This window comes from Rousettus aegyptiacus, unplaced genomic scaffold (genome assembly GCF_014176215.1).
Source record: "Rousettus aegyptiacus isolate mRouAeg1 unplaced genomic scaffold, mRouAeg1.p scaffold_m13_p_2, whole genome shotgun sequence".
Classification (NCBI taxonomy): Eukaryota; Metazoa; Chordata; class Mammalia; order Chiroptera; family Pteropodidae; genus Rousettus; species Rousettus aegyptiacus.
In genome coordinates this window covers 72,326,076-72,353,424 of record NW_023416295.1, presented here as the reverse complement: position 1 = coordinate 72,353,424, position 27,349 = coordinate 72,326,076, and the positions used below count along the sequence as shown (strand labels likewise).

The 27,349-nt window shown below is 33.2% G+C and overlaps 1 pseudogene; it reads right to left on the bottom strand.

Moving 5' to 3' along the window:
• Positions 1–7,767: 7,767 nt before the first annotated feature.
• LOC118614834 lies at positions 7,768–7,885 on the bottom strand (annotated as a pseudogene).
• Between the last annotated feature and the right edge of the window lie 19,464 nt (positions 7,886–27,349).

Genomic DNA, 27,349 nt, shown 5'->3' with positions numbered 1-27,349 from the left:
TGAGCCTAGAATTTTATAGTAGATCATACTAATATTCTAATATGAAGGAAAGTTGAGATTTCCAAAAAGTTATATACCACAGAAAGATGAAAAATACTTCCATGAAAAAAAAATTGTGAACTGAAAAACAATGCATGAGCAAATAATTTAGTAAATATCAAATGTACCTCTAAAAATTCTTTTGCTTTATTTTGAAAAATATTGATGGCAATCTTATACCAAAATCTAAAGTACACTCAAAATAAGGAGAACAATGAAAGTGTGCTTGCATTCCAGTTTATATAGATAGTCTTTAAGTTTTAATAAACCTGCTAGAAATATGGAAATAGTCATCACATTATTTAGATGAAAAACATTACAATTAAGGAAGCAAAGTTAATAAGGAAAAAAGCAGAAAGGTAACAACAAAAAGAGCAAGAAACAAAGCTGAATAAAATTTAAATATCTTGGCATGAATAAAGCTAAATATATTAGTAATCACACCATATAAAAAGCTACTTTTTGTATTAAAGAGTAGTAAATTCTCATTTGAATTGTTAAAATGTGAATACTGTATAAAGAGACAAAGCTTAAAAATGACACGAAATAATGCAATGTTAAAAAATTTACCAGCCAGATGATAAGTAAAATGGAGATGTAACAAAACTAACATTAGGCTGAATATTTAATATACTAACCTTTAAAAGAGATTTAAAGTAGAATGAAATAGATTTTTAATAATAATAAATGTTATATAGTAGAAACGCCTTAGTCATAACTATTGAAATACCTAACAAAACAGTATAAATATATTAAAAATTAAAAATTTAATTTAAAATACGTAATAAAATATAAAAGTATTTGACAAGTCATGATTATTGGGGAAGACTTCAATAAAACTTTCTCAGCATTTTTAAGGTCAAGAAGCTTTACTGATTATTAGTTAACAGAAGTATATAGCCTGCTACATATAATTTCCTTCAGAAAATGAGAAATTCTACAAGACAACCCAGTATAGGAAGAAACAGATATTTCAGCAAAAATACACAAATCAATTGGTTAGTAAAAATTTACGTAGATAAACAAAAGCATTAGTAATCAGAGAAATGCATATTTAAAGTTTTTAAACTAATCATCAAACTTCAAAGACTGTGATCATATCCAGTGTTACTGAGTATACAGAAAAAGAATAACTTCATATAGAGTGGCATCATAAGTGGTAAATCTTTATAAGCAATTCACCAGTATATACCAAAATTAAAAACACTCAGTCTTTGATATAGCAATGTCAATCTCATGAAATATTTGTGTGTTTGTTTAAAGATGTAACAATTTCATCGGTAAGAGAATATTATAATACTTTAAACAATTATGTTATAGTTATAAAAAATTAGCTAAGCCTACGCATATTGACATAAATATATTGCTAAAATGTATGGTTAAGTAAAAAAATAAAGTTCTAGAAAAATTCACAGAACATTTATAGAAAAATAATATTTGCATATAAATACTTAGAAAAATTACAGTGTCTAGATATAGAATTCTTAACCTTAGAAATTTCTGAGGGGGAAATAAAGCAGTAAGAAAGACTAAAATGCCATGTTTTTCTCAGCACATTGTACAGAGAAAGATGGCTGCAGTCAGGCTCCCTCCCGACACCTTTAGCAGCTAACTTCCAAGTGGAAGTGACTGAGCACTTCTTCCCTATGTAACCATGTGTTTGGTACGCATGAATGCATGAACGGGCTTCCATTCTCTGGCAGTGCACCACTATTGTTTAACCTGCATATAAAAGGCACTGCCTCCCTGTGGGGCTGGCTGTGCCCTTGCTGTAATAAAGAGCTATGTCATAGTTGCCTATGGCTCCCCGTATTTTCTTTCCACTGCCGGAGCCTTGTACTCCTTACCTCAGAACCTCTAATCTGCAGCAACGCAACATTATTTGAATATTTTTTAGAAAGTAACTATTAGTGATCTATTAATGAAATTAAAAATATCAAAAGGGGGCAGGAGAGGTATTTACTTCATATTACAATTAAGATCCTTAAATTATCAAGGTGGTTAGTTATCAAATTCGTAAGTGGAATGACAACGATATGAATTTAGGAAGGTTCATTCTAAGATCATTCTTCTTGTTGTTTCCTGGGTTTGTTATTGAAAATCTTAACGATGTAAGAAATTAGTCATTTACATTATTCTACAGACTTGCGTTTTCATTAACGAGACACCTGTACTTCATCAGATTCTCAAAGTATAAATGTATTCGACTAAAATTTGACCAAATGGTACATTTGCACTTCTGCAGTTTTTTCCCATGTTCAATTGAGTATAGTAGCAAGTTGTCATTCTGCCTTATGGTCTACATCATCTCCATATGGGAGAAATGTGATTATTCCTAGTGAGCATCAGTTGAAAAAACACCAAATTGTTTTCAATTCATTTCTTTTAAGATGTTACATGTTACAAAGATCTCAATCTTCTGCATTATTTTTTTGATTTTACAAATGTTACATAGTCTGAGCAGTTTATTCTGCTGATAATTTAAAGTAACGAGGATTTTATTGTATATTAAATCAGGTTTATAAGGCACTTGATGAAAATGTGAACATCATAAAGGAAAATAATCCAGTCATGTAACTGTAAGACCTAAAGGCTGTTTTGCCTGCAGAAATATTTGGAAATAAGTTTATTATTACTTACTGACTTATAAAAGTCAGTAAGTATTTATGATTGATGAAGGGGGGGAACACTACACATGTGCACACACACACACACATACACACCTGATGTTCTGATAGATTCTAAATATTATTTGTGGCATAGAGTCTAGTTTATTTCCTGGTTGTTTTATAGCTTGGGTTTCATTGAACTACATCACTTGCTAAATATAACATTAAAATTGAGAGTACTTAGCAACTTAGCAAATAGTAGACTGATTGCTTAGGTCCAATCCTAGATCTGATCACTACTAACAGGAATTATTCGCCTTTTCAATCATCTAAACAAATTATTCTCTTCTAGGCAAATTTAGATGCTATATCGAGGTCATGAAGTTAGTCATAATATTAAATGTTGGAATTTTGGTACTTGAAAGCTGATTGTATGTGTATGTGTGTGCACGCACACTGGTGTATCTGTGTGCTTATAGGTAAAGAATATGGAAAAAGAACAGGAGATCACAAAAGAGAAGATCATTTTCAAAATTGTTTCTCATATTCAAGATGGAATATCTTTGAGAAGACAGTCCAAATTACTGTAGGGAGTTGGTTTATTCTCTGCACTTTTCTCTTTAAATTTTATTTGTGAAATACTTTGCCTCAGTTGCCTTGGTTTTCATGGACTTTTCCCAGATAACTTAGGAAAGATAGAACAGGTCAGTAGAATCCTCTAGAACTTTTCATCAGGCTGATAAGTAGCGTCTAGGAATTCTTCTTCTCCTTCTTCCTCCCCAACCCTTAGCCCAAGCAATCCAATGGCTAACATCTGTTAGTTTTCAGAGATAAGCTACTGGGAAATTTCAAGAGATAATGATGACAATAGAAAGGCAATTACTACCATTCTTAGGTGATCTCCAAATCAGGGTTACATGTATAATGTTTCTACTTCCTTTATTAAAATTTATACCTAATAATCTCTGCCCAGGGTTGTTGTGGTTTTATCAGTAATAGTATAGCTAAGTATTACCTCAATCTCAATCAGAAACAGTGCTTCAGTGCTCCATGCACTACAACTATGGGAATATGCCTATTCATATCAGAAGCTAGACTAAAACTGAAAATCATCTAAATGGCCAATAATTTCAAATAGGTAACTGGAAATACATCCATATGAGGAATAGAGTAACATGAAAAATGCTATTGAAGTAAATCTATTGAGATTCATGCTATACAGTGGAAGGAAAAACATTTGCTTCAGAGTAATATGTGATATTAACCAAAGTCTAGTTTTTATAAAATATATTTGTGAATGCCTTTTGTACAGTAAAAGAGTGAATATGAAGGTAATATCATCTCTGTTGATTTTTAGATTGGAAGTTCTGTCGATGTCAGGGAAACTGTATTGAAACTATTATTTCTCAAACATCTACCACACTGTCTGGCATATAAGACATGTTTGATGCATAGTTTGATGGTTAAATAATGTTTATAAAGCAAATAGTTCAATGCCTACCAAGTAATATTGGTTAATAAATGGAAGGCATTATTACTTTTGATGTATATCAAGAAAGAACTAGAGTAACAACTTTTAATTATCAGAGTAGTTGTTCAGCTCGATATCTTACATATATGGCAATTATATGAGGTTCAATAATTAAAAGTTCCCTGAGATTCCATGTACAATGAAATTTCCTGTACAATGAAAGGCATTGTACAGGAGGGGAAAACATGCTTGGGCAGATGTTAGAGAGGTCCAAGATCTCCAGGCACAGCTCCAAGAATCTTTCTCAGTTAACACATGAAATACTTTGTTTTCAGATCATGAACCTAAAACGAACATGCTAAGTTTCCTAGTCTCAGAGGAGCCAAACACTGGTAAACAGCTCAATCCAGTCTGTGTAACCATTTAAGTCAGGTGCAAATCATCAACCTACACATTTTCAATAAACAATATATACAAACTGGTATATGGTAACTTCCACTGGGTTTTGGTCTTTAAAAATCACATTATAAATCACTGGCTAATAAGTTTTATAGTAAGGGTCAGTCCTGTGGTTCTAGGCATTGGTGGAGATATACAGAGAGTGCTACCCAAGCTACCCACACATAAACCTATCCTTGCTCAGCACCTTCATGGGAACTTGAAAAAGGCACTCTTCTGATGTAATCTGGAGAAGATATTCTTCTTTTGAAAAACAGCCTCAGAGACACTTAGCTTGAGAAATAAATATGGGTCGCCCACTTGTCCTTAATGGTAGTTGCTTCTGTGTAGGGTATAAACTGTGTAATAGTTTATAGTAGACATGAGGCAAGAGAAATATGTGGAAGAAACACAGTCTGGACCCCTGATGTTTCCCCAGGTGTAGCCAATGCACTAGGGGACAGAGTCAGTTGTGGGCAAATTCATTGTGTATGCATGTTGACATAAGCACAATACACAAATTCAGTGGACTCAGATGAGGTAATGTATTGTATTATTGAATATAATAGAAGTGATTCTTAAATTGGTGACATTTATTCCTGAATATCCTGAACAGTGGATATCAAAAAGGTCTAAACTAAGCCAGCAGAGCCTGAAAAGAAGTGTGTGGACAACAAGGCAAGTAGGCAATGTCTAAATGGTAAATAATTACAAAATAGTGTGTAGATAAACAAATGATTAGTGCAAGTCCCACCAGCCTCTTCTTGCTCAGAGGCAGGGCATATGATTTTGGAAGGCTTGTGAGAATGAGGTTAGATCTTGTTTTTGTGACTACTTGATGCCAGGCAGATTCAAGGCGGTGGTTTGAATGCAGAAGAGGCAGGACTCCAAGTATCAGCACTGTGGTTTAAAGTGAGCATGTGGTCCCAGCCACAAGGCACATACCAAGATAGCACACCAGGTGGGACAGAACATAAGCGTAGGAACACTAAACATAACACTTTGATGCTTACTTACTCATCCTGTAAAAGGCTTTTTAAAATCCAGCCTACTTAAAATGGCATCAAGACAGAAAATAGCATAGTACTTGAGAGCCAAATTCTGGTGCTGAAGAGTCCAATTCAAATTCTGACTCGTGACTTATCACTGTGTTGTTTGGACATGTTAGTTTTAAAACTATTCTTTTCTTTAGTTTCTCAATCGGTAGAATAGGATGATAATAGCACCTTCTTCACAGGAGTACTTGAGAATCAAATGACATAATAAATGTAAGGTACTTAGAACATTGTCTGCCACAGTATAAAATATAGACAGTACGTGTTAGCCACTGTTCTTATTCCCAGAGAATAGAGTGGAGTTATGCTTCAGTGGCAGTGTAGAGGCTGTCCCCATGCTTTCAACCTGGCTAGCTTCATCTGTTCTAATGTGTCTAGAACTTGTCAGAGCAAATCTTTCTCCTCTTATTAATTTCCATGCCCTGCTGAAAAATTTGTATCAACAACTCCCATTTATGCTAGACTTCCTGACCCCCTGCTGACCTCTCTGGTTCCTAAGGACCAAACCATTTTTATTTTTGTGGACTTTATGCAGTACTTGATCTTTGGGAACTGATGTGTAGCTTACTTCCTTGACCATATTTATCTCCTATACTTTTAAACTCTATGCAGGCAGAAGTCACATCTACTTTTTTTTTTTTTTTTTTTTAACCAAAATGGGTACTTAATATTTATGAGAGTACCTGGAACACTGTGGAATCACAATCAATTGCTTGTTTTAAAAAGGAAGGATTTAGCCTTATCACATGAACCTGGCATTTGATTCTTCTCCTTTGGTAATAAACTCTAGTTCCCTTTTTTGACACTATTCATGGCTCAAACTCATGTTGCCTCTATTTTCACTTTTATAAGTTAATATCTTATTCTCTTTAATTCAGTGTCTAGAGCTCAACTTAGTAGTGTTTCCCAATTTGGGACCTGTGAATGGAATCTGGACATGAAATGTTTTGAGATGTTAGCATGAGAATCAAGAAAAATTATTGTACCAATAACTTCAGAATGCACTGTATATTCAATAATACAATACATTACCTCATCTGAGTCCACTGAATTTGTGTATTGTGCTTATGTCAACATGCATACACAATGAATTTGAGGATGAAATAGGCAGTTATTATGGAAAACAATCATGTTACACAATAACCTATAGAATAGATTATACCTTCAAAATATATCAAAATGACTTAAAGACTTAGTCTTTCATTCTTGATAAGTATATTTAGCCACCCCCAAATCATCTTAGTAGTAATTGCAAGCTTAAAGATATGCTATTATTGTCTCATCATAACTTGAAGCTGACAGTGTTCTCTCAGATTATTTGATAGATGTGGAAACTAGCCCTGAAAAGATGGTCTTTTGCCCTAAGTATATTATAATATTATTATTAACTTACCATAATAAAGATAAATGATTGGTCATTTTCCTACAGAATATATAGTGTATATCTCAGTCAGTATCCATTATATCTTACATAGCAATAACTGACCATACACACCTTGCCAATGAGGTTTTGTCTTTTCCATAGGGTGTATCTTCATGCTTGGTGCTTCAGCCACTACTGATTCATATTTAGCCCATTTTTTTTCTTTAAAGTATAAACATAACAGTTATTGGCCCTGCATTGTATGGTGTTAAATTAGTTGTGGGTTTGAATAAAAATAAATAAATAAATTGCTTTTCAAGCAAGATGGATCATTTACTTATTTCATCAGGCATTTGTAGCAGTGAAAATCAAGAAGACTTTAATGACTTAAAAGTTTCTTTTTATTATGCTATTGAACAAATTAAGAGCTAATGAGATTTACACTAAATGGAAAATCTCTGCATCACCTGCTGTTTTATGGGTCTTAGAAAAAAATTTATTGATATTTTTTCTCCTACAATTAAACAAAGTTTTGTTTTTAAACAATATTTTCTCTGAATGTAAAATATGAGCTCACATTATTATTCCTTCATGGAAAATATTTGACATGGTAAATGAAATGCATGGTTCACATTAAGAATCTTCTTTTACATAGAAATATTTAATTAAAACAGTGCACTGGTAGAAATTAAGTTTGTGATCAGGAACCTGAGGTCAAATCACAGCTCTATTCATTTTAGTTTTTATTTATTTATTTATTTAGTTACTTTCTTACTTACTTATTTATTTTTATGCCTATAGCACCTGGTCTTCCTAGGTAGTCTCCCATCCAAGTACTAACCAGGCCATTCCTGCTTAGCTTCTGAGATTAGATGGGATCGGGCATGTTCAGGGTGATATGACCATAGACTCATTTTAGTTTTCAAATTGAGCCAATTACTTAATATCTCAGCCTCAGTTTTCTCAGATTAAAAATGTCTATACTCCTGTGGACTAGATGTCAGGGTAAACATGTGAAAGCAACTAGACTAATGCCTAGAATGTTATAAAAATTCAGGAAACAATAATAGTGTTGAAGTTGTCATTGAAGTTGAAAATCATGTCCTTAACTATATGTTTTATTTATTATATTTTAAAAGTTGGTTTTGGTGGAGATGAATAATTCTGATATTATAAATATACTAACCTACATTTAATACTTCATTAGAGTCTACTATAAGACATAAAAGTTTAAGAAGAAAAAATAAGGATTAGAAAGAAGGAAAGTAGATTTGATGAAAATAGTAAATCATAAACCATTATCATGATAGCTCAATACTTTCATATGGACTTAATAAATAGATAGGAAAGAGTCTTTCTAAATTTGATTGGGTGATAGCTTGTGGCAAAGGAAAAAAGAGATTAAAATAATAGATGTACATTGATCATAATTCACATGGAGAAATTACTTTATTTGGCAGTTTATGCAATTTTTTTCTGCTCTCTCATATTCATCAAAGCCTTTTCCTCCATGCTGCGAAAGTAACACTGTAGCTCTGATAGAAACTTATACCAGAAAAACAGGCTCACATATCCAAATCAGATCTCAAAAAAAGATGTCTCTCTCTCTCTCGACCCTAGGTACAGCTTTTTTTCTCTTTTTTTTTCAGTTTTTTAACAATAAAGGAAACTACTTTCTTATTATCTTGATATATATTTTTGTGGAGCTATATGAGGTCACCCGGGTTACCACTGAAATCTAGATAAATGATTCAATAAAGATACACAAGAATATAATAGAGGTTCATGTGGTCTGAAAAAGATAAGACACACTACATTAACCCTCTCTGTGAGAAATAACACAAACATACACATCTATCCGAATACCTCTGGAATTGTGAGCTCAATGCATTTATATCATTCACTGAAAAATATGTTGATATTGGAATATCTCCCTTGCTGAGACTTTTCTATTCAAAGAAAACTGCCAGCTTTAAGGAATCCTTGGTCAAGCATCTATAAAGCAGCAGAGGAAAATAAGTCTGTGAGTTTAAAACCTGCTGTTTGGTACAGAAAATAAAACATAGCATATTCTAAAGTAGATGTGATTTTATCCCACGAAGCACCTCTCAGCACTAGAAACTTGGGGTAGCAATTTATCAAAATGAGTATCATTGGAACATGGGCATGCCTGAGATTTTTTTCTTCAGAATGGGTCCTGCTGAATCCATCACTCCCCATGCACTTTTCTCCCCTGCTTCTCAATGGTTTAAATTCCCTTTTAGAAGTAAAATATTTTGATTTTAAGACTTAAAAATACTTAACATACAAATAGACCTAGAGAAGATGCATAACAGATCTTTTAAGCATTCATTCAATTATTACTTATTACTTATCTGCCAAGTATCTTACTAAGTTCTGATGATAAAGATTAAACAAGACTAAGAGCTCAAAAGCACCTAAAGACTAGTGGTAGATTTAAAGAAGTAAATAAGCAGATACAAAAGGATAGGGTTCATCTCCAATAGAGGTAGGAAAAAGGGTGTTACAGAACTATAAGGAAGGGAAACATACCTAATTTGGGGATATCGAGGAAAGCTTCTTGAAAGAAGTGGCTTCTAACCTGAAATCTGAAAAAGTACAGCTAGTTGAAAATCAGAGGGAATGAATTAGAAGAGTAGGTCACACAGGGCAGGGATGCTGGGAGGAAAGAGGATCAGCTTTTCATATATAAAAATATGTACAGATGAAATAGGGGAAGGAAATGAGGTTTGTCATAGCTTTATAAATCAGAGCTTATCAAAGTGTAATCAGTTGACTGGCACTATCAGCTTAACTTGGGAGCTGGGTAGAAATGCAGACTCTGATTCCAGCATCTCAGGTGGAACTTCTACAATTTTAGTAGACACCCATAACCCACTTTTAGTAGCCAATTATAAATATGCTGAGTTTGTTCTTCATCCTGTAGACAATCAGTAGATGGATATGATTTGTATTTAGAAAAAGTATTCTGATTGCACTGAAGAGGTTATATCTCTGGGTGCAATGCTTTGTTCATGTTAGTTGAATGACTTAATGAATGAATCAATAGATGACAGATTTTTTTTTTTCTTATGGCCTCATGTGTTTAGATTCTAAATCTTATTTTTTTTTAACTGAAATCACTTCTAATTAGACTCTTTCTAAGAAGAAGGAGGCATTGAAATGTATAAATTATAGAAAATATACTTGCTGGATTTATAAACAGTGGGTTGACTATTATGAAATATTTGCTATTCTAATACCTCAATGCAATATACATTAAGAATTGCTTTTTATTGAGTACTGTTCTTGGTTGCTGTGAATTTTTTATATGCTTTTGATGGAACAAAATTAGAGATTGGGCTGTGATTGGACAATCCTGGAGGTCATCAAATAATCGCCAACTGTTGGGAAAACCTGATCGTTAGAGAGGAAAGAAAATATCAATGCTCACCTGTATTTGGAAGTTCTAGTTGGTAGATCGACTTTAGGGGAATTCGGCCCATTTGTTTTGTTTGCTTTGAGCTGCGGTTGTCATGAAAAGTAGAAAGTAAGTATTTTAAATTAATTTTATAGAGAGGAAAAGAAAATGAGAATGAGGGCACACAGCTGCCTATTTCTCAAGAATATTGCTCAGCTCAGAGCATCTGAGTCAAAGAATTCCTCCCAGGCTGTTGTTGATTATGACTTATGAAAGGGCACCTGTCCGACCTGACAAGTGTACACAGTGCTGTAGGCTTCAACTTTCCATTAGTAACAAGTGCCCCAAAAGGTTAATTTGTTTTGGCACTTCCTGATTACTTTCTGTGTTCATCTCATTCTGAGACTTCACATTCACCACCTGATTTAGGGGCTCTACTTAGCAACATATTGTCATTTTCTCCAACATATTGCTAGCTTTGGTCCTGTGATCTCTAAATGCAGCTAAATAGCTGAAATCAATTTTCTGCATAGAGGGGCTGATGACACCTGGAGGAATTTGCAGATCTCTCTTCTTGGATGTGCTTGGGAGTCATGATGAAGTATCATCTCAAGTGAATGGAATTTTGAGGCTTCATCACATCCATGGCTAAGGTGAAGGACCCCTTAGTTTGCGTTCGTTTTGATTCCTTAAACCTTCCTCTCAAGCATCCCATTAGCTATGAACTTTTTGAGAAATGATAATATTTTAGTTTTTATTTTTATTTTTAATAATTATTAATTAAAAAGTCTCACTCTGCCCATTCACATACGGGACTTGTAAAATAATCCAAAGATCTAATTAACCCCCTGAAAAAAGCCTTCAGGTGGTTTGGCCTGGCAGAGCAGATCACATCTATGATCTCTCACTTGGTTTTTAAGCATTTTATTCACTTAGTACCTTGATTTCCACAAGCTACGTATAGATTGTTATCATATTTCCTTTCTCTTCATTCATTCCTTTAGGTAGAATTTTGAAACACGTACTTGGGATCTAAGGACTACCTTTTTGACAATTTTCTCATCAAACTGTTGCTACGTGTTATCCGTCTTCACTGACTTTCAGCAATTACATGTGAAACACGTGTGTGAACACACACGTGCACCTATATACCTATAGTTGTTACAATGCTACTGATTGTTACATTTCATTAATGTATTTATTTTATATTCTTTTCTGTTCCAAAAGGAGCTAGAATTCATATTGCAAATGTTTTGTTATTGTAAATAATGATAGCAATTTGTGGTTACTTTTCTCATGAAGCCTTCATTTTTTTTTCTCTATAAATTTAAATATTAGGACGACTTGTAAATATAAAATTCTGCAGAGCAAATTATAATTCTTTATGCTTAGATATTAATAAAACTATTGACATGTCTCCTTTACACACTATTAGTGTCAAGGAATATATCATTATCTAAAGTATCTGTTTCAGAACTGACTTGTTAACTCCATTGTAATACACAGGGATGATAAAGGGTACGTTGGTTAAAACTTGACTACTACTTGAATCACCTCATTGGTTTCTCAGTTTAACTTAAGGTCTATGACTAGTTAGTTGGGTGGTGTCTAACGTAGTTCACCATATTTCAAGATTAACCCAGCTCTGCCAGCATAAAAGGGATCCCTCATATCAAAGATCATTCTGCTTCAGGTTCAGAACACACAGACCTAAATCAATAATTGCCCAACTCAGTCTCAACCTTATCTGGGTCATTCAGGTTGACTAAAGCCCAGGCAGGACCTTATACTTATGCTTTTATTCCTTCCTTTCTAGGCAGGCTTGACTTTTGTTTCCTGTCTAACTTGGCTTTTCTATTGACTGAAACCTTTGTTCCTTTTTCCCTGGGAACATTCTTTAGTAACTTAGAGAAATGCCTTTCCACTTGACCTGACTCCCCCAAATTTTCTTTTCCTATGTTCTCCTGAAGATCAATACTTGATTTCCCTTTTATGTAACCAATAATCATTTAAAAAACAAATATAAAGATATATTCTAGTCACATTAGAAAACTTTAAGCATAAATATTTTTTAAAAATAGGCAATCTACTTCTTTCCAAACTTATTAAGTTATAATTAATTAAATATGCACAGCTTTTTATATATCAATTACACCTCCAATAAAAGAGAGAGAAATGTGCTTCTTATTTAAATAGATAAAATTAAACAACAAATCAAAAGAAGAAACTTGAAAGGAATCTGAAAGATCCAGTATGTTTAAATAAAAATTCTTCTATGTTTATCTATGTAATCTCAATAAAAATCTAGACTATTTATCTTTTTAATTTTTTAAAGTATAATAATAGGAATTAATACTATTCATACATAAAAGTAATATATACAAACATGGAAAAAGCATAAGTTTTTAAATAGATGGCATGGAGATATTTGGCTAACTTTTCGCATCACATAATGCAAATTCGAAAAAAATGAAACCGAGTGAAATAAAACTGATCTGATAGTATTTTAGAAGTCTCATCTGATATCACATTTATCCATGTGATACCATAAAGGAAATGATTGATAAAGATGTCTGCAAAACATTCATATACACAGACACACACATACAAACACAATACATACCATACATGAAAACTGAAGAAATATGTGGGTTTTTTTTTTTTTGCAAAACTTATGACAGAAAATTAAATCCTTAATATACAGAATTATCGGATTTATCACAGTCCATGAGACAAAATGAACAATATGATGCAAAATTTGGGAAAGCACAAATAGGCAAAGTGTTAAGACTGCAAAGTACAAAAGTAGAAGTAAAAATAGCCAATAGATGTAAGATATTTAATCTCATTGATAGCTAATGAAATAAAATTAATATAAAAGATTTTTTGGCAATCATTTTGGTAAATATTAAAATGACAGTTTTTCATATATATTTTTGCATAGCAAATCGTCTCAAAACATGGTTGATTAAAAAAACTACTTATTTTTTATCATGTTTCTGCACATCAGAAATTTAAGCAGGGATCAGTTAATTCACTCCATGTAGAATTAGCAGGGCTCACTCACACTTCTGAATTCAGCTAAGTAGCTGAGTTGGATTGGAAAATCTAAGAAAGATTCACTCTTACATTCGGTTTATCTTGCTTCTCCTTGTGGCCTCTCCTTTAACCTGTGGTGTCTCAGAATTCATTCACCAGTTTTGTTTCCCAAACAAAAGTAGAAGGTGCTAGGTCCCTGAAGGGGCATGTCCTGGAACCAGCACAGGTCCCTCTCTGCTGCATTCTGTTGGTCAAGACAAGTCAAAATTGATGGAAATTCAAAGGGATGGAACTAGACTCTCTTCTTGACAGGAGGAATGGCATTGTGGAGAGGGATGAGAGGAATCATTAAAGGACCTTTTTAAAGACTATTGTAACTGATAAACAGAGTCGTAGAAGGTAGAAGGAAATAGTTTCATAAGCAATCTGAAATGAATAAGAGAATAGAATATTTTTAAAATACTTGAAATTATATTAAAATCTATTAAAATTAATAATATTTTTACTATTCGACCTAGAGGTGTATCTTTTAAGAATCTATCCTACAGAAAAATTTAGATTTATAAAAAACATGAAAAAATTATTCATTAACACTTTTTTTTTGGTAAAAACTAGAGGAAAATAATCCAAATCTTTCTCTTTGAAAGATAAGTTAAATAAAATATGGGTAAGTACATAATTAAATACTGTAAAACTTTTCAAATGGAGTTTTCACTAAAATGGAAAAGTGTTCAAATTGAAATCCTACATCAATTCTTATTTATTCATTGGGTTACTCAAAGAGCAATTAGTGAGTATGTACTATGCTTAAAAAACACTAGAAGAAAGTTTAATATCTGTAAAAATTAACTTCTGATCAGAGTTTTGAGGAATTATAAATATTACATTTGAGTCAATTCTGAATCCAGGAGATTTTTTAACTTAGGACATTTTCAAATGAAACTGTAAAAATGTATAAGTTTTTCTCATAGCATGAAGCTTAACTTTTTTGAAACAAAATTAGTAGTAAATGATGTCTATAACACTTAATTATGATGAGCTCATATCTGAAGTACAATTATTTGTACTGTAGGTTTATAGTTACCCCTTGGTTGGTGTATATTTTTCATGTACAACTTTTAACATTTATATCTCTTCACCGAATAATTCAGACTTTCATGCCAACAGTGACTTCATAAACAACCAGAATAGCCCTTGACACCTGGGAGTAATCTCGACCCATAGTCATTTATATCTTCCTTACCATGATAACTCCTGTTAGGACTGGGATAGCCAGAAGTTTGGAGAGGCTCTGGGATTGTGGAGGCAGGAAGGAAGATCCAAAGATATCAAGAAAGAATTGACTGGCTCTTGTTATTTTTTCTAGAAAGTATGGATTAAACCAGTACTCACCCTGGAAACATGAGGAAGTTCTAAAACAACATCTTTTTTTTCCACAAATGAAAGATTAAAAGCAAGACGTTCAAGATTTCAGTTAAAGCCCCAGGAAACTCCAGGGATTCTTACATTTCGAGGGCTTTGGGTGGGTTGTTACTGGGCAAGGAAGCATAGAATGTGGCATCTGGTATCCATAATCTCCAGAGAAATTGCATTGCCAGTGACACCACAGGATGACTGGGAATGCCAGACTGTTGCTATTTTAACATTACCATCTGATTCTGTTTGCTGTAACACGTTGCATACCAGTGACCAGGTAACAACATCAATCTATTTTAGCTCATTTCATTTGACACATCATTGAATAATAATGAGAGCTAATTTTAAACAGTCTAGCAATCTGGCTTTGCATGAAATGTGTCCATGCTGAGAATATTTTCGCTGTGCATTGAAAATTTTGCTATTCCTGAGCATGTAACTAATTTCGATTAAAAAAATTATTATGATTAAATTTAACCTTTATATGTGACTAGGAGGGAGTCAACATTTTGTATGGAAATACTGAAACTTTCTTCCTGAAAGAGGATTGGCTTATAGTAACTAGATAAATATTGAGGAAACTATCAGACTTATATTTTGCCTTGAGGCAATTCAGAGTGACCATTTAATTTGGCAGGAATCAGTCTAAGATGATGGACTCAGGTGAAGGAGCTATAATTTATTTTTTAACCTCAATCACTTCAGTGTCATTTTAGCAGTTCTCTGTTAGTAAATATCTCTCTTTACCTCTGAGCCATTCCACAACAACAAATCTGAGTGAATTTGTCAGAACCGAGTTGTCAAGGCTAGTCACCACGGTTATATTTGGTAATACTCCCATCTGTGGTAGCTGAAAACTAAGAGCTCAATTGACTCACAAAATCTTCAAGCCTAATGCACCCAGTACTTATGATGTTGTGACATGGCAGATTGACTTAAGAACTACTTTTCCTTCTTCTTTCATTCTGCCCTCAAACACTCCCATACACACCCATTTGTCTAGATGTTATTTAGAAGGAATTTATATTTTCTTAGTTACTACAACACTAGAGATGTTTGGGGATGAGGAGGAGAACAGCAAAAAAAAAAAAAAAAAAAAAAAAAGGAACATACTTTTGCCTCTATATCCAAGACATGCCCAGACTTCTTTCTTCTTACAGACAACAAACATCTCTTAACTACATTTCTCCCTGGATACTCTTTCAGCTTGATTTCTTTAAAAAAGGACTCTATTATAATAATATTTGCCACCACTTTCTCACTTCCTCTTAACTTCTTATCTCACTGTAACTCTAGCTCAACTTTTACAACTTTCTCAAAGTCCTTGTCATCCACATGAACAATGTCCTTATCCTTATAAATCTTCAATCCAATGAGCAGTAGTAAGTCCTTTGATAATTTTGTCTCTTCCATTATTTGACAATGCTGTTCATTCTCTCTGTTAAAACAAACCAACCAAACAAAAATGCTTTTTCTAATCTTGGCTTGGGATATATTACTCTAAATTGAATTTCTAACTATCTTGTCCTGGCTGTAGCTTCTTGGTGTCAGCTGTAACATTTATTCATGACACTACATCTTAAATGTTGATGTTTTCTAGAGTTTCACCTCTTTTCTCATTCTCTAACACTCCCTGGGTAATCTGTTAATAACTATGTCTTCAAATTTCGCTGATGTGAACTTTTTGTTAAGCCAAGTAATATTTACTTACATTTATTTATTTTCTTTACTTATACAGATGGTGCAGAGCATAACTGACCAGTGAATGTCATTCAACTTATAATAATTCATTCCTATCAAAGATGTATGCATTTACAGTCTTAAATATACCCTTCTTACTAATCTGATTTAAAGAATGTTAACTCCTTTTTGGCATTTGCCTTCTTGCCTGCCATTTAGCCCAAATTTCCAATGTCTGGAATAAAGTCTCCAACACCAAGCACAGTATTAGGCACAGAGTAAGTTCTTAGTAAATGTGTGTTGAATAAACTGAAAAGGATATATAACAGGATATAACAAAATGCTAAACTGAGTAAAAGGATAGCAGCGATAGCAATTTGATGCCCTGAGTGAATTGGACAGAACAATAAGAGGGCTCATATTAAGAAGCTGCATAACCTTGGAGGAGGTTCTTAACCTGAGTCTCACTTTCTTTTTCTATAATATGAGGGGATTGGACAACATGATCCCTATTGTCTCCTCTAACACTCAATGGTGCTGTCATATCCTGCCGTGGGGAAGGGCCTCATTTTAGACTGTCCTTGGGATGGTAACAGCAGTGCATTAAGAATCCTGTATAAGATGTATGCCCAAATATTTTCTTCTCTAATACCTCAGTAGAAGAAGTATCATAGAGATAAGCTTGTCAGAAACTGATATTTCCTTCTTGATAAAATGTTTTCATTATTTTGCTCTCTAACTGAGCGGTCCCAAAAGAGTTTGGGTGTTTTTCTTTTTCTTTTCTTTTCTTTTTTTTTTTTTTTTTTTGCACAAACTACACAGATGCAGAAGCACACATAGGAAGCTGTATCTGTCTGCCTTCCCGTGGAGCAGTTGAGTAAAAAGTAAATGATGTGTCTAAACAGCAAACCAGTTCTTTCTAAATATAGCAACTTAATTACTTCTCTCTTTATAAAGACTGTCTCTAGATATTGAAATTCAAGCTAAAGTTTTAAATTAGACAAGCGTTTCATAATGTACTCAACTGTAAATGTAGTCACAACTTGATTTTTGTAGTAAAATGTTTGAAATAAAAATTAAGAGATTGTGTTTGCATGTATTATTCTGTGACAATCTGATTTAAGGAACGGTGATTTCTTTTTGACATTTTCCTTCTTGCCTGGCATTTAGCCCAAATTTCCAATGTCTGGCATAAAGTCTCCAATGTTAGGCACAGCACTACCTCCAATGAGCAACAAGGTGAAGTAGATGAAATATATATGGTGATATGCTATGAAAACAAAATCTAGAGGCATTCAGTCTTGGATATCTGTCCTGCTAATAGATCATCTACAGCTTCAGCTTTCGGTCATATAAACTCTTAACTCATCAGCACAGGGATTAGCACTGAAAAGAAACATGCAAAGAAAGAAAGGAGTTTGAATTTTGCTTCTATCAGTGGCATAAAAAAGCAAATCCAAAGCATGAGACCCCTTTATTCCTTACCCGTACCTCCCTGATGTGTTTTCACTTAGAATCAACCATCAAAGCTAAGCCAAAAAAAGTCATTGCAGCTTGCATAATATTATTAATATTTTTAAGAAAAATATTATTGTCACAAATGTCCCTTTTTCCTCCAGTTGAGGGGTAAATTTAACATAATAATATTAAAATTGAAATTTTATTCCTTTTTATTATAAATATACATGTTTATCATGAAAAACGAATATAGATCAGGAACAACAAAAAAGTTTACTCTTTTTTGGTCTGATCTCGGCAGGAAACAGATGGCACACTCGGTCGATTTTTTTAATGAAATGGAGTTTAACAAGGTGACTATTTACAGGAGTGTGGGCAGGAAAAGATAACTCAAGAGATATAGCAAAAAACTGAATCTCATACCAGTGGGAAATCATTGCCATCCCTCTGCTTAGAGGAGCTCAGAGAAGGAAGAGTTTTAACGAAACTTGACTAAAATTATAACCTTTGGAAAAATGGTCATCCGATAGGAAATGGATTTATACATAGAACTAAAATACACAGCAACAATGGGTGGGGGAGAAGACTAAATCACCTTCCTTTTCTTCACTGTTCATTTATGGAATTGCCTCTTCTTGGCTAAACCCAGAGGGCAAGAGAAGGCAAGAGATCCTTAGAGATGGAGTTGATAGCAAGCAACCCTAAAGACTAGTCAAGGCAGAGAGGGATGAAGAATGGATGCAGAGGAGCAGAGAATTACCAGTGTATCTACCACCTAGAAATATCCATTGTTAAGATGCTGGTATAATGTTTTCCAAACTTACCGCCTATAATGGTTATAGTAGTTTTATTTCCCATTTATAAGAATTCTATCAAATTATGAATTTGTGTATATATGTCAGTCTTCCAAAAGAACATGAAACCGGTAAGCAGAAATACAGATGTTTTTCACAAACTTTCTCATTGGAGTATTAGTATCTACATGTTGAGTAGCTTTACTGAATTACATCTTCTAGATCATGGAAAAAGACGTGGTACACTCAACTCAATTTATTTTGCCTTTATGTGAATTTAACAAAAAATCAGTATCCTCTCTAGGCAGAATTCCTTCCAGTTACACTACTTGGCAAACAGCTAATTTCTCTCTATCAATTAAGAAAAGGTCCTTATATTCTAGAATGATGTAGCCCATGCTGGTGAGTATACTTGTCGGATAGAATGTAAATTTTAATCCCCATTTACTCTCCCAGTTTGATACCTTTGTGTGGTGAACAATCTATATTACTCTATGTGGTGGCCCTGGGTCCTGTGATGGCTATTGAGGCTGTCATTAAAATGTGTTTGGAGAGATCCTGAAGGATTATAAACCAGCCTATATTTTTTAAGACTGAATTAATATTAAATTTATTAAAACATACACTAGTATTTATTTTGTTATCAAGTGGTATTTTTAATATATTCTAGCTATTATCATTTTAATTATAATTAAATTATCATTTAAGTTGACTGAATAAATGATGCTTACAAAAAGCAAATGATAACTATGGGTGAAGAAAGTTCTAGTATAGAAAAAAACGCCTGAAGTAGCTAGAACAACTGCTCAGGAATCTGTAGGAAAGGGGGATGTAGCAGAGGGCAGCCCTAGAATATTTTGGTGAAATGAAAGGGATACCAAAACATCAGCCTAAGGAGTGGCCTTAGGTTTAAGAAACTAAAAAGCAAAACCCATACTTTAACTTACTGAAATAAAATCCCTCATTTATTTGAAATGATTGGAATGATGTAACTACACCAATTGTGTTAGAATATGTGAAGGAAAAGAACAACTAATTTAATAATACAACTCAGGTACACCTTGTAAAACAAAACAAGTTTTAGACTATAATAAAAAATAAAAAGTGTTTATTTGAGCAAAAGGCACTGCAGCTCTGGGAACCCAGATTCAGGTAGCAACCTAAATAGTGTTCCACTGAGACAAAAGGAAGGCCATCTTTTATAGCAAAAGTTCCCAATAAGGTCTATTCTATGTAAATAAGTTATACAAATCTCTCAGTTATGATTAGTCAATACAGAAGCAACGAGGATACAATTTCTACAGTTCTCTTTGAATGGAGCAGATTTTAGTTCCTTGATAGAAAGACAAAACCAGAATTCCCCTGCCAGAATTGATTCAGAGAGCATAAACAAGTGGGGCATATTGCTGGAAGCTGAGCTCAGTCTTAGGTTCTTCCAGGTGTACAAAGTACTTGAGGGACCCTTGTCGACAAAGAGCCACCAGACTCTTACTATTTATAAAATCTGGGCCCTTAGTTGACCATAGGACATCCATCTCAGTAGATAAATTCTTCTTGGAGTTCACAACAAATAAATTTTTTTCCTTGGGGTCCACAACCTCGAAAGATGGAAGAGGGAGAGAGAAGCATTTCCTCTCTAATTTTCCTCTCTAATTGTCACTTTCCTTTTAACATTTCAAATCAAATCGTAGTCCTTATTTAATAACATTGATCTCACTCGTCATTGATTTAAGGTACATTTCTTTAGCATTGGTAATCAGTGATAAGCTATAGATGATCTGGTTTGGAGTTTATAGGGGCTATTTTTAAATTATATAATTAATGCCCAATTCAAAATCATGTAGCAATGGAATAAAAGTAAATTAAAATAAATAAGTAGATGAAGATACTTAAACGTATCCTCAGTAAAATTATAAGGGGGTAATAAATCGACCAGAGACACAGTTCATTTTAGCAAATTACTCCAACCCTTACTAGAAAGATCCAGGACTAAAATGTGTTCATGTGATATCTTTTAACTTGTCACATATTCCTGAAAAGAAAGCACTTTCTAACAATCAAGGGAGGAAGGACCCCACACAGCGTGGATGCATTCTTCTCAAATTTGGTTTGAAAAGGACTGACTGGGTCCTGGAATCTTTCAAATGTTACTGAAATCATTCTTCTTTGTCCTTGACTTGTTAATGTCAACAATGTTCCTAAGATTGAAATAAAATGTTTAGAAGCTTGATTCAAGAGAACATCGTCAAGTGTTTCATTAAGCTGCCACTTGGCTATTTATTAGCTAGATTCTAAAATTTTTATGCACCTTCTTTATGCTGAAAAATTGGGTTGAAAATCAGAGGCACTCAGACCATAAAGGGTGGGGGTAGGAGAAATGTTTGTGGCCAAAGTTCAGAATCTGTATCAGGTCAAATCAGCATGTACATGGTCTGAGGAAGAAAAACAAGGCTCACGTTACGGTCTGAAATCAAGAGATCAGGACTCTGGATGGCTAGAGAGTTCCAGACCTTTGTTGGCAGCAGAGGGAAAGAAGTCTGAGAACTGGGAAGTTAAGTAGAGGCCAGGGAGTTCAAAGAATTTTCAACATTAACTTAATGCACATTTATTATGTATAGGAGAAAGCATAGGCTACATTCAAGATCTAGACTAGTGTCTGCCATTATTTGTCAGAAGTAAGTCCAAAATTTAGAAATCAGCATGAGAAACAGATATCAATAATTTAAAAAGAAAAAAAATAATTTAAAAATTTAGTACATCAAAAAGATTAGAATAATATGCACTGATTAGAATAAATTACCTAATATAACTGGAATTGTCTAAGTTAAGGATAATTGCCCTTTCCTGTTCTTCATATAAATTGTTCATACTCTTATTTATTGTTACTTAAAAAGTAAGAACACAAGTATTCCTAAGAATAAAACTTTGGTTGCAAGTCTTATCCTATTTTCTTATCCTATTTAAGCAGTCATTTGGTCCTGTTTTGCTCTTATGTGTCTTTTCATGGATAATTTTAGGTCTTTAAGTAGCTGATGATTTTAAAGCCTAGTATGTAATTTGCTATCATTTTTTAAATCTTGCGTTTTTCATAAACGAAGCACTTTTATTTTTGCCTTTTTACTGTATTTTACTTAAGTCTTAATCTTAATTCCTAAATAATTAGTTCATAATGGAGAAAAAAAATGGCACTTACTTTATTTTCCCATCTGAAGAGTTAGTCCATTCATAATTGATATTTGGATATCAATTATCCAAATAGCTTGGATAGCTTATTTGTGATAGTTTCTGTCCATACACCCTTAAGAACAGGGAAATTTATCAGCAGACGATAGGTATATATATATAGCAAATAAAGAAGAGAATGTTGTATTGTAATGTGTGCTATGAAAGAAAGAAACAAGGTGATACGATAGAGAGTAAAGAGAAAGAGAGCTCAGGGAAGAAAGGAAAATAGAAACATGCAGAATATATAAAAGTCATAGGGAAAACAATAGGGAGAAGAAACAGAAAGTTATGAGATAAGTTGGGTCATAGAACAGTAATTCCTTTTGACCGTGTGGATGGGACAGGGAAGTTCTGAGAGAATACAAGAGGAACATTCTCATAGAATAGAAAGATAACCCAAAAGATTACTCTTTCTTACAATGAAACTCTCGTAAGGAGTTCATGCTTATTTTTTTCCAAGTTCTAAATACTTGAAATAATTTTTGAGGAATTGCAATATGTTACTGATGGCTTTCTAGAGGATTGAGACATAAGCACATAACTAAGGATGAGATTTTGTTGACACGTTATTGCACCTGCCCTAAAGTGGCATCACTAATATCCAGTTGACCCTTTGTTCAATTTGCTTGTAACTAACTTCTCAACTATTATTAAAATACTGAGATATATTCTTAAGTTTTTCGATTATATCCTTATTTAGTTGTTACCTTTTTAACCTATAGAATACAATAAAAGAACATCCACAATTTAGAGGATGTTTATGTAGGTGAGTTTATTAAAATGAAAAAAAAAGCAATATCTTATTCTCTTTTCCATTTTTATTTGATAGATTAAAATTTTAACAATTTTAAACATGTTATCCATAGACCAGGAGATATAATAATTTCTTTAATCTGAAAATAACTCTTTGGTAGGTGAGAATTACCAATGCGGGCAAGTAATTATAAATATTGATTCCCAGAAATGTTCTAGCTATTTTAGAATGAGGGGGAAAAAAGCTCAAGGAAAGCATAAATACTTCATATACTGGTGCTGGAGAACAATTTATATTCCATTGCTCTCAGAAGGCAAATAATAACTAACGAAATCTAATAGAAGTTGTTCTAGTTTATCTACTAGATTATACATAGCTGTTGAAACTCCTCTTTATTTTGTTTGTTTCCCATCATGTGTAATTCCTGATGGGCTTTAGATATAGCTACAAGAAGTGATAATTTCTTTCAATTGACATACAATAGAATTCAAGACATAAAGAACAATGGCCACTTACTATTACATCAGAGGCCCAGAGTGCCTGAAACTCTGATTTTCTATTCTTTGTCAAGACAAAATAGGAGAATCCCAGTTTATTTTAGAGCTAAGTATAACTACTGCAATCATGTGGAGGTGGCAGTGGAAAAAGAAGACTTCAGTGTGACTAAATGCTAATTAAACCATATTTTGACAAACTTAAAAATATATAAACGTATAGATAATTTTCTTCCTTAAAATGATACTTTGTGTTTTATTAATAATACTGTTTTCTATATGTGTGCTCACTATGTATCAAACATTGTTTTAAGTATTTTATTTGCAATTCTTGTGCAACCTTATTAATTTGATACTACTACACTCCCAATTATACAGATGAGGAAACAAGGCACAGATAGTTTAAGGCATTAATTTAAAATTACATAAGTAGTAAATGGAGAAGCTAGGATTCAAATCTACTAGTCTGATCCTAGAGTCTTTTCTCTTAACACCATATATACATATATGGCACAAATCATTTCTGCTTAAATGTTTTCGCATTTCCAGGTAAATCCACCCTGAATACATAACGTTGTCATTACTCCATTTTTAACATGAAGGACATAACTAGACTACACCTATCATATTTTAGGTCTTCATATTTCCTAGTGAAATAATTATTTAGCTCTATATGTTGGCATGTAGAATATTTCCTTTACCGTCGACATTAATTCTTTAAGGCAAAATCCTGTAAAGGCCTGACACATTAAAACGTTTTCTAGGATGTTTGGATTACTCTTTTAAAATTTGACCACTGTTACTTTCTTTTGAGATGGCAATGAGGTTATTTCAAACTCTGCAGTTTGAAATGAGTTCAATTCAGGGAAACAAGATGGGTGAAATGATCAGTAATGGGATATATTGAATCTTTCACCTCTAGGCATCTGGTTCAGATGTAGCCTAAGGAGATGCAGAGAGCTCTTTTTTCTAACAGTTTCCTGTTAGACCAGAAGAAATGAGTTGGTGGTGTCAGACCAGTTCCTGTAGTCAGATATCTACATTGTCATTGGCACCAGACTTTAATGAGTTCCTGGAGGCAAATAAGGTTATTCTCTCATTACTATACGGGAGCCCACCAGATGAGGTTTTAGTTTCAAAAATAAACTACACTTATTATCTAAATCCTATGTGCAAATAGATCACTGACCTTTATTCAACAATCATTAAGCTAGTGGGAAACACAAAGATTAATAATCATATAAATTGTTTAATGTTTCTAACATGTAACTGGTTTACCTCCCTCCTAACTTCCCTTCTTTTTCCTCCCTCTTCTTTCTTTCTCTCCTCGACCCCTTCTCTTACAGGGGTGTGTGCGCTTGTGCACATGCGCGCGCGCGCACACACACACGGTCAAGGAAATAATAAGCGAAATAAATATTTAATAGTATAAAGAGAGGGACAAAGAAAGAGAGTTTAATGTTTATGTTCTTTTAGCATTTTGTTTCTTACCAAAGATATAAACGTTCAATTTCACACACGCAACTTGGGTTCTTTTAATGGACAGCCAGAGGTTGAGAAAATGAAACTAGCTGCTTTAGATCTCTTTCCCTCTCCCCTGTGTAAGTATTATACTATAAAAGGCAGAAGAGTGTCACACTGGACTGTGTAGTAATTTTCTGAGTGATTTGTTACATGTTCTTTGGTTTTTCTAAATACTCACTGGAGACCAATTTGTTTCACTTTCCTGAAGTTGCCCCATTACTGAGGCCTTATTTCAAACTCTTACTTTTGGAAAGAGAGTGGAAGAAGAATAGGTAACAAAATTAGCCTTGCAAAGTAAAACTATTTAAATCTGAGCAGTCACCAACTCGATGCTCAAGAATCATTTCCTTATATGTTCTTCAGACATACCCAACTTAATATACCAAATAGAAGATATGTCAAGAATAACTGAGGTATTTCCATTCCCTTCCACCTCAGGCAATGCTCAACATTAGATCAGTGACTACAATCTATTCTTACTAAGGCCAATATCAGCATGAGAGTGACGTTTCTTCCATTTAAAGTGTAATATTTTGTATTTTGCAAAATAGAGTGTGGGGACACAAATTTATATTTCATAAAAAATGCTTAAAGAACATTAGGGGTAAAAGAATCTTTAAAAGTCATCAAATTATGAAGAAATGGAAATCAAATACCAATTAGATAAACTAATTTCTCTAAAATTCATTGTTGTTTTAAGATTATCTTTTAAAATAAGATTAATATTTTATGTTACCTTAATGACAGAAATCACCTTTGATAAAAATGGTACAGTAACAAACACTATGATCCAACAAATGTAAGGTGGATTCTAATACAGAATTCAGCCTAGCCAGTTTGAATTAAATGTCAAGTAGTTCTGCTTTTTTGCTAAATAAATAAATACCACAACAAATAAACAAATAAATACCACAACAGATAAACAAACGAAAACTCCATGAAGACATGTTCCTCTTTCTTAATACATTATTTTTCAATATTGAAAAGGTTAAATACATAATGTTATGAAATGAATCATTCATGTCATCTCATCTTCAAGATTTTCCAGAAAGAATTAATAAATAGCATCAATATTTTTCTTCACAAATTCCTCTTTAAATTTAAAATGAGTAATTTTCTAACTTTCTTTTTTTTTAAAATTCCTATTCTTCCTAAATAAATGAAAAATTATTTGGGAGGATAAGTTAGTTTTTCCACATGTTGTCCTTGAAAATTTAACAGGAAAAAGAATTGGTGCATATGTCATTTACTCAGTTAAAAAGTAGTTGCTTTTGAAATACAGTATACTTGCCAGCACATGCGGTACATATATTATTTAAATATTTAAATGAATTTGTAATTAATAATGAGCTAGCCCATTTTCTCCAATAGATTCTTTTATAAGATTGAGGATATCAGCCTGTTTGTGCACACTTTTCTCTTATTCAGTTTACGATATACATCAATTCTTTTTAAGAATAGAGGTTGCTTTTTTTTTAACTTCAAATTTGAACAAATTTAAGTCTCACTGTTTTTTTTCACTAACTAACTGGTTTCACCAATTCTATCAAAGAAATAGAGACAAAAAATTATTCCTGACCAGAAAAAATTACCTCAATATTAAGGACTTACTTATTAGCCCCATGCTATTATTGAACAAACAAAACAGCTCATTCAAGGCTGGGGAAGAAATCATAGAGGTAGAGAAAGTATCTATAAAAGCATCCTTGTACATGCATTATAATCTCTACATTACAATGAAAACTTCCTTTCTTATGCTGCCATGTGCTCTCTTCCCTCAGAAATTCAAATGCACACTCTGAATTCAAAGGTAGACTGGTGAGCCATTAATAGGCTCCACAAGAATGTTCTCCTCAATAGCAATCAATGGTTCTTTTTCTTCCCCATTGTATATATAGCTTCTATGTTCTCAGTAATATTTATTTGATTAACTGATCATTACTACCATGATGGATAATATGCATTTACAAGGAAATGGCTAAAGCCGTAGCTTTTAAGACAGTAACAAATTATTACTTATCATGAAAATTGCATTTAAGCAATAGCACAATAAACAAGTTGTTCTGCGTGATGTGCATTTATTTATTTATCTGAGATTTGTTGCCACCTCAATATTGTACCTTTTTTTTTTTTTAGACATACTCATTAGCCCAAGAAATAGTGAAAATAAGTTTGATCTTCTTCGTAGTTGGCTCTCAGGTAAACAGCAATCTGACTCAAGCTTCAATTCAGGGATATAAAAAGTATACATGACCATAGGTATCTTTGCTCCAAAAGGCTCCTGGATCATCTTAAAACTCTCAGATATGACTTAAAATTGTTACCAAGTTACAAGTGAGGGATTCTTATGAAATATACATGTATTATATAGAAGGAAAAAGAGCCAATATTGACTGACTATGATTGCACTCCTTTAACCAGTTATGCTCATCAAATTGGCTAGTTTTGACCCGGCAAAGTATAAAACTTGAAAGGAAAATATTATCGAGATCGAGGGTAAGTAAATGTAAGAGTGTGAAAAAGTAATCTAGAGTTTAGGACTAGAAGGGCAGAGATTGTGTGCAATTCT